The sequence below is a fragment of the Mesocricetus auratus genome, unplaced genomic scaffold, assembly GCF_017639785.1.
Source record: "Mesocricetus auratus isolate SY011 unplaced genomic scaffold, BCM_Maur_2.0 Super-Scaffold_100025, whole genome shotgun sequence".
NCBI lineage: Eukaryota > Metazoa > Chordata > Mammalia > Rodentia > Cricetidae > Mesocricetus > Mesocricetus auratus.
Genome location: NW_024429206.1, coordinates 13,180,599 through 13,193,953, shown reverse-complemented (window position 1 = coordinate 13,193,953; position 13,355 = coordinate 13,180,599).

The window sequence follows — 13,355 nt, the reverse complement described above, 5'->3', positions numbered from 1 at the left end:
CATCGTTTTCTGTCTAAATTCTGAGCCAGGTGCTGGTGCAAAGGAGGCCTCCTGAAGGATAGAAAAGAGCTTTTATGGATTTCTTTTTAGTGCAGTCTTTCTGTGTAGCCCAGGATAGCCAGGAACTCACTTTGTGACCTCGGTCAGACTGGAACTCATCCTCCTGCCTCAGCCTCCCAAGTGCTGAGATTACAGGTGCTGAGTCACCACATCCACTGTAGGAAAGGGGTTATTAAACATTAAAACTTGGAAAGCCATCCGAGCCACTGACCCCGAAGAGCCCCAGCCCACAGAGCCAGGTGTCCTGGCTCCTGGCTCCACGCCACAGCCGCCATCACAGGAGTGGAAGTTGCCTGGCGCAGTGGTGGAGAGGTGGCCAGGTGCCAGCGTCAGGTTCTGCTACTAAGAACATATGACTCCATATGCCCACGGGCTGGGCTGGCTCCGGGCCACCCTCCCCAGATGGCCATGTATAATTCACGCGTCTGCGATGCTGCGACGCTTTGCTGCTCAGCCTTCAGCTCGCAGACTGACAATTCAGGCCTCCGAGCCCACTGTGCCTGGGAGGCCACAGAGGATCCTGGACCCCAGTGTAGGAATCCAGACCAAACCAGCCCCTTAGGAATCTTCGGGAAGGTCTGTGTTTGGGTCTACACTCTACGTGTTTTTCTGGGTATCTTGTGGTATCCTCCTCAGCCTTGTGGCTGAACCCAGAGGCCACTGTCATTTGCACCAGGAGTCACCGTCCTCGGGGACTCTTCTGGACTCCTGCACTGTCCTGAGAGAGGTAAGAGGCGGAGATGAGAGCCGTCAGGTGCTGGAGACGGCTGAGCGGTAATGCTCACTGCTCTTCCAGAGGACCTGGGTTTGGTTCCCAGCACCCACGTGGCAGCTCACAAGCATCTGTAACTCTAGTTCCAGGGGATCTGGCGCCCTCTTCTGGTCACTGTGGGCCCTGCATGCATGTGGTACATAGACATACACGTAGGCAAACACACACATTAAAAAAAAACATTAAAAAATAAAGCCCAGGAGTAAACAATTATAATAAACCAGGGCACTGCCAGGCCTGTGTCTGAGGCCATCCTCCTCACTTTCCTGCCCTTGCTGTCACTGCTTAGAATCCTGCTTTGGACTCGGGCACTTTCCTTCCTTCTGTTTCCCTGGTGTGCTCGGGAATTCACCGCCATCGGGACTGGGCCCTGTCCCGCTCTGTATGAATCACCTGACCTGGCCCCAGGGCCACACAGTGTGGCCGCTGTTATTTCAACTTCCTAACCCTTTGAGTGGCAGGTCGAACACTGGAAACAAATGCTGTGGACTTTCTAGAAGAGTGAAGCTGGGCCAGGTGGTGGCGCATGCCTTTAATCCCAGAATGAGGAGAAGTTCTTAGACCTGCAGTCCATAACCTGTGGGTCATGACCCCTTAGAGGACCGAACAACCCTTTCACAGGGGTCACCTAAGACTATTGGGAAACAAATATTCACATTACGGTTCGTAACAGTAGCAAAAATCACAGTTATGAAGTGGCAACGAAAATAATTTTACGGTTGGGGGGTCGGTCAGCACAGCCCGAGGAACTGTGTTAAAGGGTCGCCGTGTTAGGAGGACTGAGGACAACTGTCTTAGGCAAAGAAGTCCGGCTTCTACATGAGGTGACTGGGCCAGCTGACCAAGCCTGGACGGTCAGACAGGAGCTGGCATGGAGACTCGACAACAAACACCGGAGAGAAACTTCCTTGGTTTCCAAAGGGTCTCGTGTAGCTCAGGCAGGCCTCCAGTTTGCTTCCCAGTCAAGGATAACCTTGAACTTCTGCTACTCCTGCCCCTGTCTCCTGAGTGTCGGGACTCTGGTGTGCCCCACCATGTCCAGCTTATGTGCTGCTGGAACCCAGGGCTCTGTGTTCACTCAGCCAGGGCTCCACCCACTAAGCCACGTCCTGGTCCCCGAGGGCCGGGCTTTGATCTGTAGGCACCTCGCCTTTGGTCATGTGGTTGAGGTATTTCCAAAGCTTCTGGGTGGGAAATGGAGAGATGCACGCAGCTGTGGTTCAGCGTTGTCACTGCTCAAAGACGGTGGGACCTGGGAGGATGGAGCCGATGAGTTAGGTGGGCTAGTGTCTCATGCAATAGCCGGCTTCATTCAGAGCCTCATACTCTGAGGGTCAAAGGTCACGTGAGTGAAGCTCTCCTGAGTGCAAGCTGTGTACACCCACAAGGACAAGCCATACGTGGCAAAAACATGATTTCCCATAGAGGTGTATAAAGGACAGTATAAACATTTTAATTGGGAGGCTGGAGAGATGGCTCAGCGGTTAAGAGCTCTGGATGCTCTTCCAGAGGTCCTGAGTTCAATTCCCAGTAACTACATGGTGGCTCACAACCATCTTTAATGAGATCTGGTGTCCTCTTCTGACCTGCAAGCACACATGCAGACAGAACATTATATACACAATAAGTAAATAAATCTTAAAAAAACATTTTAGTTGAATAACAACAGCAAGCAATAATGAGTAATCTAAAATAGACTCACTCCTATCCACTACACCTGGGAGGAGCCCGTTCCAAGAACAACTCTGTTTTGAAGACGCTGAGCTCACAAGACCCTTGTTTTCTGGGAGTGTTCTCATAAGCACCCAAAATTTTCATCACACGACTCCATTCTCGGACCATGTTCCGACAGTGGAAACCAAAAACCTAAAGATCTGAGATCAGGGCTGGAGAGATGGCTCTGAGGTTAAGAGCACTGGCTGCTCTTTCAGAGGTCCTGAGTTCAATTCCCAGCAACCACATGGTGGCTCACGACCATGTGGGATTTGATACCCTTTTCTGGCTTGCAAGCAAGCATACATACAGAACATTTATACATTAAAATAGAAAACAAAACGATCTGATTCAGACCCCTAGAGCCCACATGCAAGTGGGTGCAGTATTGAGGGTCTGGTAAACTCAGCGTTTCTGCAATGAGACGGGGGGGGGGGGGGAGGGCAGACAGGGGAATCCTCCAAAACTTGTGCTATGCACAGCAATGAACAGGAGGACCCATAGCCTAGCTTGTCCTCTGAGGTCACTCACAAGCTGGGGCTCCTGTGCCCTTACACACACACACACACACACACACACACACGGTTGCATACACTCAAAACACGGTGGGTGATTTTTGAGGAACACATGCGCAATGGAGACAGCCAGCAGGCCCCAGGCCATCATCACACACATTAAGCAATGACTATGATAGACTGTCCCCTCTGACCTTCTAGATAGTTCTATCTCTGCTCAGCCCAAACCTTCTGCCTCCATCTCAGGCTGAACACATGGTCTTGTTGAAGGATAGCAGGAGCTTTTGTTGCTTTCCCTTCCTGGGTGGGCCACACGTGTCAAGCATGCACAGTGGTGACTTCTGTGCCCGGGTCCTCCCACCCCTCCAGGCTCAGAAGCACCCACGGGGGCACAAAGAATGTGATCAGATGCAGCAGCTCGGCTGGGTGACTGCCACAGGCCTCAGTCATGTGGAACCCGCCAAATTGAAAAGATCTTGGGTTAATCAAATCTCTTTCTCCTCCGCTTTTATCAAACTCAAGAGGGGCCGACCTACTAATTAGAAACGCTTTTTCATGTAAAACACAGGCACTTCAGAGATAAGGAGGGAAACTCCAAAGGCCCCAGGGTGTTACCAGCCAGGCACAGCGATACTCCCTGCTTTCTTAGGAAACATCCCTCGCCACTAGACAAGGATCAGAAGGCATCTTTTATAGAGTCTAGAAGGGTGTCTGCACAATGCGGACCATCACAGAGCAAGCTGCTATCCTAGAATGTCCTACGCAGTCACTGTGGCTGGTTTCTGCTTTTGTAAAGTCTGTCTTGTGTCTTGACACCTGTGCGGGGCGGTTTGCCTGCGTGTCTGCCTGCAGTACCCGAGGGGGCTGGAAGAGGGCAGCAGGTCCTCTGAAACTGGAGTTGCAGGTGGTTGCGAGCCACCCTGCAGGTGCCGGGAATCAAAGCTAGATATTCTAGGAGGACCAGTGCTCCGTGCCTGTGTGTGTTAGTTAGGTTACTATTGCTGCGATGAGACAGCATGGCGGGAAAGCAGGTTGGGGAGGAGAGGGTTTATTTGGCTTACTCCTCCGCATCACTGAAGAAGTCAGGGCAGGAACTCAAGCAGGGCAGGGGCCTGGAGGCAGGAGCTGATGCAGAGGCCATGGAGGGCGCTGCTCACTGGCTTGCTCCTCGTGGCTTGTTCAGTCTGCTTTCTTATGGAACCCAGGACCACCAGCCTGCAGTGGCACTACCCACAATAGGCTGGGCCCTTCCCCATCAATCACTGATTAAGAAAATTCCCTGCAGCTGGATTTTCTCAGTTGAGGCTCCCTCCCCTCAAATAGCTTGAGCTTGTGTCAAGTTGTCATAAGACTAGCTAGGACAGTGTGTGTGTCCCAGAGGAGGGTGGTGTGTGCTGTGTTCCGTTGCTCTCTGGTTTTTTTCCCCCTGAGACAGGGTCCTTGAACCCAGAGTGAGGCCGGTGGCCAGTGAGCCCCAGCCAACCTCATGCCTTTGCCCCCCACAGCACTGGGGTGACAGGTGTCTCTGCCTTGGTTTGTCACTTGGCATTTGAACTCAGGTCATCCCACAAGTGAAGCAAGTGCTCCTGGTCAATTAAATATCTGTCCAGCCCTCATGGCGGCCATTTAAATTTAAATGAATGAAATGAAAATACATTTTTTGTGTGTGTAACAGTTACATTCAATAGCCTCAGTAGCAGGGCTGTGTTTCGGGGCTTTGGATCATTCCATAAAGCTCTATTGGGGATTCATTTCTTTTTGTTTTTATTTACTTATTTATCTGGCAAGGAAGCAGCTGAATCTACTCAGGCCTCAGTTTCTCTACTCAGAGAATGAGGGTAATAGATGATGAGAAGCAGAAATCGTGCGTGATCTAGCATTTCCTCCCTCCCCCCTCCCTCCCTCTCTCTCTTTCTTTCTTGTTTTTTGTTTTTGTTTTTCGAGACAGGGTTTCTCTGTGGCTTTGGAGGCTGTCCTGGAACTCACTCATGTAGACCAGGCTGGTCTCGAATTACAGAGATCCACCTGCCTCTGCCTCCCGAGTGCTGGGATTAAAGGTGTGCACCACCACCCGGCTTAGGGATTTTATTTCTAGTTATAAAGTAATGCTGGTTGAAATAGGGATGTGGCCAGATATTTGCTGATCCCTGTTGGCTGCAGTGTTGTTGGTCATAAGAGGCAAAAGCTGGAAACAGCCCTTATGTCCATCAATAGATGAAAGTGTGGTATATCCATACAATGGAATAGTATTTAGCCATCAAAAGGAAGAATGAACACAGGCTCACACAGATCAACTTGGAGATGTGCTAAGAGGAAGACACCAGCCACAAAGGCCATGTGTTGCATGAGCCAATGACAAGTGTCCAGAAGAGACAAATCCGTATTGACAGAAAGCTGAACAGGGGCTGGGAAACAAGGAGGGTCCAGCTGTGGTGATTACTAAGAGGATCGATGTGGTAATTACTAAGAGGAGCGATGGTCAAGTTTAGGAGATAGAAAAGTGATAGCTGTCTGTTGTGGAAAATGGTGACCTCGGTGTCATGAATATTTACCACAAACATTCTGCTGCCTCTGGGCATGGAATGCTTCCTCAGACACCTCATGCCCACTTTGAACTTCACAGCCCACCAGCTGACTGTGTCAGAGCTAGCTGTCCAATGATACTGAGCATGCTAACCTGCCTGCAGGGCAGGACTTAGGGACTCAGGCCTTGACCTGAGGGGAGGGCGTGGTCGTGAGGGTCCCTCAGGAAGTTCCTGACTCTAAAACTTAAATACACAGGGAATTAGCCAAGTATGGTGCCGGGGTCCAGGTGTGTAAATGCCATAGACCCAGTGCAGAGGAGACTACCAGGGACTGTCCGTGCAGCACCCAAGTGGCACACCCAACAAGACCTGTTGGGGAGGAGTTAAGTCGCACTGAGCCTTTTCTTCACTTTCAAGAGGTTGTTAGAGGGAAATGGGCATTTAGAGTGTTGGAGATATCCAGCTTTCCTAGTGTCTCAGTAGAGGGAAGATTGTTCCTGCAGAGGGAACAGCAAGCCTGAAGGCTCAGAGCCAAAGCAGGCCTGGCTTTTCCTAGGAATCCCAGTCCTTGAGTAGGGCAGGGGTCACTAGGACAGGGACTGGCAATGGCGGCCTTGTGGTCTTTGGTTTCAACTTGCCCTTGAGGGCAAGAGGAAGTCACAGAAAGACATGGTTAGTACAAACATTGCAGTGATTTTTCAATGATCCTTTCTGGTTAAGAAAATGAGATATTATTAGTCTCAGCAACTGGGGGGAAAAAGGAAACAGAAACCCCAAACAAACACGAAAACAAAAACCCCAAACAAACGCGAAGACAGAAACCCCAAACAAATGCCGCAGGCGGGGTTCTTCACTTGCCCGTGTTAGCGTTAGCAGACACTGGAGCGGCTCGTGTCTTAACGCTTCATGCTGACACCATTAAAGCCTGCTTGGGGAGCTCAGCTGTGTTGTAGCTGCAGCCTTGGCGTGTTTACTCCACACAGCACCCAATTCCCCCAATCTCCGCAAATTTGCCCTTAACAGGAAAATACTGGGTTCACAGCGTCTCTACCTCACCCAAATTATGCCCCTAGGGGTAACGCAGGCTCACAGTCCACTTCTGGTCCTAAGCCACACACTCCTTCCTTCTCGTCCCAGGCCAGATGCCCATTCCTTGTCCACAGGGTCCAGCCGGGACCCCCTTTCCCTGCCCTTACCACTAGGCCACAGGGGCTGCTTCCTGTTCTCCAGGCTCCAATACCTGTGGTGCTGTCTATAGAACTTTCTAGAAGATGAGCTCTGCAGGCACAGCGGTGCTTCCAGGAACAGTAAATACAAATCTACTGTAGGCTTTTAGGGCTTCCTGAGAATTGAAGAATCATAAAGGGTACTTGTCAGAGCAGATTTATGTCCCAAGCACCACCACCCCAACATCCCCAGGTCCACCCATACAAAAGCCATATTTTACCAAAGTACATCTCCCGCCAGCCATCCCGAAACTCCTCACTAACTGATGATATTTATCATGACGTGAGTCCCGTTAATTCCAGGCATCATCTCACTATTGTATTTATGACAGGCCCTCACCCCTCCTCCTCCCCGGGCCAGTCCGAGGTTGCTGTCAGTGTACTCTGCCGGGCGACCGTGAGATGTCATCCATCCTGGCCGCAGGAGACAGGCTCTGTCCTAGCCTCAGTTTGTCCCCTGACTTCTCTAATCCTCGATGAAGGCGGCATGACTGCTTTGTGCCGGCGGTGAGTGGAGCCTGAGCTGTGAGCTCTGTCTTGAGGCTGGCTGTGCTGGATAGGGGTGGAAAGTCCAGGTGGGGGACTTGGTGGGGAGGGGAGAGGGAGGCTGAGCTGGGAGGTGTGGCTCTTTAGCAGGGTGGTCTTCGGGGACCAGGGTCCCCAGACCAGAATGGAAAAGCCAAGGGGTTCCAGGAAATGGGAGCTCTGAGGTGTGTCCTTAAATGATGCTGTGGGGTGTGTCAAATGTCACACACACATACCGTACCGCATAAACACAACACACATCACACACCGTACACACACCATATAAACACAACAAACACACACCACACACCACACACACACCATATAAACACAACAAACACACACCATACACCGCACACACACCATATAAACACAACAAACACACATCACACACCACACACACACCATATAAACACAACAAACACACACCATACACCACACACACCACACACCATATAAATACAACAAACACACACCATACACCACACACACCACACACCATATAAATACAACAAACGCACACCACACACCACACACACCATATAAACACAACACCACAAACACACCATATAAACACAACAAACACACACCACACACCACACACACACCATATAAACACAACAAACACACACCATACACCGTACACACACCACACACCATATAAATACAACAAACACACACCATACACCACACACACCATATAAACACAACACCACAAACACACCATATAAACACAACAAACACACACCACACACCACACACACACCATATAAACACAACAAACACACACCATACACCGTACACACACCACACACCATATAAATACAACAAACGCACACCACACACCACACACACCATATAAACACAACAAACACACACCACACACCACACACACCATATAAACACAACAAACACACACCACACACCACACACACACCATATAAACACAACAAACACACACCACACACCACATGTACACAACACACACCACAGACCACATACTATACACACAACACAAAACACATACACACAAAACACACCACACACATCACACTAATCATACATCACACACACACCACACACTCAATACACACACAACACAGACCACATACACACACACACACACACACACACACACACACACACACAATCACCTCCTCCCACTGTGAGATGCCCGGTAAAAGCCACAAAATAGTATCTGAGTACTGTGACTGCTTCCATTTCACAGATAGGAAAATGGAGGCACAAGAGGTCACCCAGGCAGGGCAGGGCCAGAATTCCACCCCCCACCCCCCACCCCCAGGTCTGGTGCAGAATCCCTATTCCTAAGACTCAGGAATCAAGCCGGGCGTTGGTGGCGCATGCCTTTAATCCCAGCACTTGGGAGGCAGAGGCAGGCGGATCTCTGTGAGTTCGAGACCAGCCTGGACTACCAAGTGAGTTCCAGGACAGCCTCCAAAGCCACAGAGAAACCCTGTCTCGAAAAACCAAAAAAAAAAAAAAAAAAAAAAAAAAAAGACTCAGGAATCATTCTATAGCATTTATTGAGCACTTACTGTGAACCAGGTTGTGTGGGCATATGGACCATATGATACATAGCCATCATTGGGTTGCCATGGTGACCTGCCTCTGGCTGGGTGGGGAGGAGTAGAAAGGTATTTTCTTCCAGTTCTGTAGCTTCAAGTTCAAGGTCAAGTCAGGGCCTGACCTCCTTGCGGAAGGGCGTGGCCTCTGTGGACGTTACAGCAAGGGGAGGGCTCCTGACTCCTCTGTTGCCCCCAGCTTTGCTGGGTCATGCCTGTCTTGAGACTTTGGTGTAACCCTAATCCCACCCTCGGTGGACAGGGACACGGTTACATGGCACTTGGGGTGCAGTATGACTTAGGGCACCACCTCCAGGCCTCCGGGAGTGGGGCTGGGGAGAGTGGGTGGGCCAGCTGTAGGGGAGCCGGGAGGTGCCTGTGACTCTTGCAGAGAAAGTCCTTTGTAGGGAGCCTGGCTGGCCCTCGCAGACCTTCACAAATGTCAGGGGTAATTTTAGCTGGTAGAGCCGATGCGTCTGTCCGGTGGCGGATGGCGAGAGCGCCGGGGCAGACAAAACGCACAGCCACAGGAATCTCTATTTCAGTCTGTGGGCCTGGCTCCGGCTGGGAGCTGTAACCAGAAACCGGGCCACGCTGAACCTTCTCTTATCCACTCCAGGGAGGGTAAGAGAACCCTGTGGCAAGTGCCTTCTGGGAGGGTGTCCTGGAGTGGGGGGTGGCCACTGAGGAGGCCAGGCAAGATCACGACTCTCGGATTCCTTGAGCAAGTATCCACAGGGTTCCCGAGCCGTTGTTAGCCTAACAGACTGTGGTTACAGGGGAGGAGGCCCTCCAAGTCAGGGGAGGACTCTGGGGAGGGGATGGCCCTTGAATTAGGGGCCTGAATGACACTCTGTGGCAAGCCACGCTGGGAAGCCAGTGGAGTGATAAGGCCTGGGGGGGGTGTGGAGAAGGAAGTTCATAAGCAAATAAATAAATAAATAAATAAATAAATAAATAAATGCAGGACTCGCTGTCCAGGATCCCCTAGTGGACGCCCAAAATGGCTGACGCTCCCCACCTTACGCCCACAGTCCTGCAGTGTGTTTATGAATCGTGGATGGAAGGAGCTGAGGGGCAACAGTAGCCCCAGCAAGGATGACCACCTTGTCATAAAACTCACCTACAGCCGGGCGTTGGTGGTGCACGCCTTTAATCCCAGCACTCGGGAGGCAGAGGCAGGCGGATCTCTGAGTTCGAGGCCAGCCTGGTCTACAGAGCGAGTTCCAGGACAGCCTCCAAAACAATACAGAGAAACCCTGTCTCAAAAAAAAAAAAAAAGAAAGGACAATTTGCCAGGTGGTGGTGGCACTCGCCTTTAATCCCAGCATTTGGGAGGCAGAGGCAGGAGGATCTCTGCGAGTTTGAGTCTAGCCAGGGCTTTTACAAAGAGAAACTATGTCCTGAAAAACCAGAGAGAGAGAGAGACAGAGAGTGACAGAGAGAGACAGAGAGACAGAGAGAGAGAGACACACAGAGAGAGAGAGAGAGAGAGAGAGAGAGAGAGAGAGAGAGAGAGAGAGAGAGAGAGAGAGAGAGAGAGAGAGAGAGAGGAGCAGGCAGCTTCCCTGCAGCACATGGCTGACCTACATCCGTTCTTACCCAGCAGACAGGAGTAGAAGATAGACTTTTGTTACTATTTTACTGCTGGGGGGGGGCGGGCAGCCTCCTTGCCTGAGGCTACACAGGGGCAGCCGCCCTTCATTCTAGCTTCAGGCATTTTGTTACAGTACCGGAAGACTGACTATCCTTGCAGACCCTGGGATGCCCTAGAACCCTGGGAGAGCCTGGGCTAGCCCCTTTCCAGCCACAGCTCAGCTCGGACTCCTTCCACAGTTTTTGCTGTGCTCCATCCTATGTCCCTAAGACAGCCGGGCGGGGAACTGGCCCTCCTAGTATGCAGCCATGTGTGCAAGCCATCCGCACAATTGTCACTCATTTTTGTACTGTGCTTTAAATGGACTCATGTTTCTTGAACTGTAAATAGACGTACAGGACAAAGCAGCTTTACAGTACTATAAACGAAACGCCAGTTTTTCTTCGCAGAAATAGAACGCAAACTAAAAATAAATATATAAATATTAAAGTTTTTTTTAAAATTCCCATGTTCATCTCTGCACAGCCCCGTGTGATGCACCCCTCCTCACTGGCTCCTTATTCCTTCTGAAGGCAGAGTAATGGTGCGGATTACGATGACATTATCAAATTACATTATCAAAGAAGTGGGGGGGTATGAATGCCAGAAATGGGACAAAGCCACGCCAGGGATCTGTGGCCTGGATAGACCAGGAAGGACCTAACATGGTATCTGCGGTGCTTCCCACTCCACTGGGCGCCTAATCAACTCTCATCCTCAGGAACGTGGGGCAGACACAAAGTGGGTGCTCAGAAAATACCCCCACGGGGCAGAGGAGACGAGTATGTGGCTATGACTCTTGCTACACAGTACCCAAGCTAGATTCTCAGCCAAACGTAAAAAGCCAGCTGCGGAGAGGTGGACACAGGTGACAGTCACCCCCTTTGCTTCCTTCCGCAGCCCTTGAAGAGCCTCTGCCAGCTCATCTCCCCTGGAAGAGTCTAGATTCGTATTGGCGTAAGGAAGGCTCTGGGGAGTCCCAGCGGCGTTGAAGGTGGGCGGCTTGTGCTGTTTGAGAAGGGTGCTGCCATCGAACACGTTTCACCGGCTCGGAAACCAGACAGGCGAAGCGCTTCTCTCATGATTCCAGAGCGGGGAGGCGGCAGAGCAGGGATTCGAACCCCCTGTCTTAAATATTGAGGCAGGCTTGTACCCCAAGCTGCTAAGCCGGTGGATGCTGGCGACAGGGTGGTGGTGGCTGCGGGCAGGGGCTTCGCCACACAAAATCCAACCCAAACCCGGATGCTAGACTCAGCTCTGTCACCCCGACAGCTGTGTGGCCTGGAGCAGTCAGTGTGCACAGAGTTCTTAGTGTCCTGTCTGCCAGGGCGTCATGGAAAGGCACAGAGAAGGGAAGCAGCCGGGCCAGGGTCACACAGGAAGTGCCAGGCTCGCTATTTGAACGCCCCCTCCCTCCCCAGCCGTTTGAACCACAGAGCCCCAGTTTTGACCCCTGTGCTCCATTCATCCTGAGCTTCCGGTCCCAATCCCTGGGTGTCCCCCATCCCAGGCCCCCTCCCATCCTGCCTGGCATAGCTCATTGGTAACAAATGAACGGTTTTTCTGGTCTGGGGCGGTCCCTCTCGTTGCTTCCCAGCCTGGTGCTTGGTCTTGCTCATGGGGCGTGGCTGCTTCCGATGCCAGCCCCTGGTGTGGATTTCCAGAGTGTTCTTCCGGCCAACCACCTGCCTTCCTTCAGATAGACTGTGCCCCTCACTCCTTAGTGCTGTGTGAGATACACGCTCACCGAGGAGGAGGAGAGAGGCTGGCCGCGTTGACGATGGTGGCAGGGTTGGAGTTTATTCTGGCCTGACCAGTTCTCTCTACACACTCGGACACGTTTTGTCTAAAACAGCCTATGTGTAGGACCTGGGTTTCCATCCCAGCCGATGTAAATTATCTCTGACCCATATATTTTCCTGGAAATCAATGCATTTTAACACGAGATAATATTTATGAAATTGAATTTTTTATTGAAGCTAATGCAATTCTATTCTATCTTATGCATTTTTATTAAACTAATGCATTTTAAATTAATCCATTGTATATTAACTACAACAGACACGGTACTTACAGGCAAATGATATATGCCCACCGAGATCAATACGGCGGCCAGAAGTTTCCACATGAGTGAGGGATGCTGAGAACTGGGGTCATGAGGCCGTTCAAGATGGGGACTCTCTCAAAATCATTATCGCAACAAACCTGAAGCCTTCTTTAATTAATTCCCCGATTCAGAGTGGGAGGGGAATCACTTTTAAGCAAGTAGACAACTTTTTTTTTTATTTTATTTTATTTATTTATTTAGTTTGGTTTTTCGAGACAGGGTTTCTCTGTGTAGCTTTGGAGCCTAACCTGGCACTCACTCTGTAGACCAGGCTGGCCTCAAACTCACAGAGATCCCCCTGCCTCTGCCTCCTGAGTACTGGGATTAAAGGCGTGAACCACAACTGCCGGGCTGTGTGTGTGTGTGTGTGTGTGTGTGTGTGTGTGTGCATTCGTGACACAGTGCCTGGGGTGGGTCTCTCTGTTGTTGGTCTCTGTGGACCCCAGGCTAACTGACTTGTGAGTTTCTGGGATTCTCGTAGCTCTACCTTCCATCTCTTAGAGGAGAACTGGGTGACTACATTGGCTTTCTGTGGCTGTTGTGCCTGGGATTTGAACTCAGGTCCTCACATTTGTACAATTGTTTTAGCCCTTAAGCCATCTTCCTATTTTAGTTTATTTGTAAGGAATTTTTAAGATAATAATTTGATTATGGCATTTCTCCCTTAATCTCTCCAAACTCTCCCAAATACTC